Source organism: Xiphias gladius, chromosome 2 (genome assembly GCF_016859285.1).
Source record: "Xiphias gladius isolate SHS-SW01 ecotype Sanya breed wild chromosome 2, ASM1685928v1, whole genome shotgun sequence".
NCBI classification, from domain to species: Eukaryota; Metazoa; Chordata; class Actinopteri; order Istiophoriformes; family Xiphiidae; genus Xiphias; species Xiphias gladius.
In genome coordinates this window covers 4396268-4399260 of record NC_053401.1, presented here as the reverse complement: position 1 = coordinate 4399260, position 2993 = coordinate 4396268, and positions in this window count along the sequence as shown.

The window sequence follows — 2993 nt, the reverse complement described above, 5'->3', positions numbered from 1 at the left end:
GGAAAAAAAAAGAAAAAAAAAAGCCAAACATGGAGATTCTTAAGGCACCTTAGCCTTTCTAAGTAACACTGAAATAGTCCCCCCCCCCCACCATTACCATAATTTTCCAAATTGGCCCAAACACTGTTTCTCTCTGCTCTTCGGGAGAGACATGCATCTTCTCTACAGAGCTGTATTTGTAAGTGAATGACGTATATTTTCAAATTTCTGCCTCTTCTGTGTGCATTAGTTTCTAGTTATGAATTTTCCATTACATTATTTTTTTCAGATGACAAAAAATAAATCTTTGTTTTGTTTTTTTTTCTACGATTGTTCCTGTTTTCCTAGCGGTGCCTCTTTATTCCCAAATTTCTTCCATTAGACAGCACGTTATCCATCAGACAGACTACGTGATGCGAGGCCAGGGCTGATCTGTTGTTAAAGATCAAACAGCTCTGCGGCATCATAAGGAATTCATACATAACATGGGTGTCAATGGTGCACTGATGTGGAGAAAGAACCACCAAGCGGTGCTGGAGGAAGTACTCAGATCTATAAGTTCATAATAAAAGTAGCAATACACACAATTTAAAATAAATAAATAAATAAATCCAACTCTATTACAAGTAAAAGTTCTGCCTTCAAAATTCTACTTTAGTAAAGTACTACCAGGAAAGGTGCTCAGCGTACAGAATGGCTTTAGTGGTACAGTATAAGGTAAATTGGAAATACTCAAAGAGCAAGTATCTCAAAATTGTACTTACATACAGAAAAACTACGACCACTTAGTGTGTTCTTTCTAGTATTAGAATATTATAGCTATTTTTATGTTCCACCTAAGTCATAGTATTCAGGGCAAAAGGATGATTTGCTATTTGCTGTTAAATGTCTCCTTTAAAACCACATCTTTTGCAAAACTTTGTTTTGGTTATTTTTTAATTTTTTTTGTTTTTTTTAAACCATAATCTGTACTTGCATTTGTTGGATAAATCATTAATAGTTAGGTCACTAAATTATCTTTTTTTTTTTCCTCACATTTTTCCTTCATATTGTAGCTCCCTAAAGAAATCGTTTGGGGAAATATGCTCATTCGCTTTCTTCTCAACAGTAAGACGAGATTCCCGTGTTATACATTGAATATACATTTCCACTGAATATGAGCTAAAGCATCAGTATAATTAGATTGATTTTTTTTTTTTCTACAAAGTCCTTTAGATTCTGCTGCAAACGTTTCACTTACATGAACGGATGCAAACTTTTACAAGACACGTGCTGCCAGCGATTCAGCGGGTTACTGTTGGCCGTGGGCTACAACTTTTTTTTTCTTTTTCAGCCTGTGTTTGTTTACATATAGAAAAAAAATCAAGTACACGGAATTAGCTACCGGCGGTTCCCGTTCGCCGTCGACCGCCCGGTTTTTACTGACAGCCGTCACTGGATGACTGTGATACCGTGGAAAACCTAAAAACGTGACGATCGTCGGGCGACCCTCATTTTGCGATGGACATCCGAGATAAAGTTTTCTCAGAAAGTGGCAGTCACGTTTAATCTAAAGATACGAGTCTCGCGTCCGTGTCTTGAGATTTTTACCGAGTTGTGATACTTTCACACAAACTGCCGCAACCGAGGCCAAACTACCAACTCTAACCTCAAGGTGCAAAAAAAAACTGCCTCTCACCTATGGAAAAACACCTGGAGTGAAGCCCAAACGTTTTGAAGCGGGAAAAAAACCTTCCTAATGGCACAAAACGTCGCCTCGTCTACTTCCCCTATTTCCCCAAATGACCGAAGAAACAGCGTGTCCTGCTTATTACCATTTCGGACCAGGCATATAATGGAGATGAAGATCACACACACACACACACACACACACTCACACACACAGAGTTTGCCGACCAGCGCGGGAAAACGGACAGCGGCGTGCGCAGCGTATGAGGTTGTCGGATGTGGGTGGAATGGAAACGACATTGGAGCCATTTGACTTATGTTCAGGGACATGAAATGGAAAAAAAAACCTACACGCTGCTTTTTGTCGACTTCATGGACTGAAAATTGAAAAAAAAAAAAAAAATCAGCAGGTTTCAGACTCTGAAGATCTGAACTGATCAGATTTCAGTCACAACATAATTTAGTGGTATTTTTTAAAAAAAAATACAGGTACTGGAACCTATAACTTAACTCACTTTATTAGCTTTATGAGCAGGTATAATTTACTGATGGGGATTTATGGATCCTTAGAAATCCAGGATCTGTATCGCCATTTTAAGACGCTTTAGTGAACTGATAAGGCCAGTTTTATCCTTAAAGCGCCTTTCGACGACATTCAAAGTGCTTTAAGTAAGAAAATAATGTATCAGGAAAATGGAAGATGAATAAAACGGAAGATGAAAATGAGCTAAAAGAGAATGAGCCATTTAAAACGGAATCTTTATGACAGTGTGAGATGTGAACAGACTGCCTCAGCACATGAGTTGTGAAAGAACCCGAATGAGTCTGGATCCCAGATGCATCTCGAAATAAATGTCTGGTGGTTTTAAACCGATCAATGTCAAGACGGACATTTTGATTTGATCTGATCTGATTTGATCTGACTTGGTGACAAACACGCGTCGGGACCTAACTAACACCTTCCGGCCCCAGAGGCCTCAGATCTACGCTGACAGAAAGTGTCCTGACCCACGGAACGAGTGAGCAAGTCCCCGTTCCCAGCTGTTTTTTTTTGTGGATCACGGATCTTTTGTCCAGTTTTCCCTTTACATTCATTATTCGGGCGCTGTGTTTTGCTCCTTTTTTCTCTCTCTCTCGGTCTCTCCCCGCGGCTCCTCGCCCCGCACACTGCCCCGGTCTCCGCCAGGGTTCCTTTACCTCCGCCAGCCGACGCCCGGCACCGAGTCCCGCGTACTGCGCCGCGTGTGCGCACGGAGTCGGGGCACAGAGTAAAACTAAGGCGAGACCGACACCTGGCTGTCAGATACGAACTGTGCTCTAGAAATGTTTGAAAGTGTTCCAGGTTG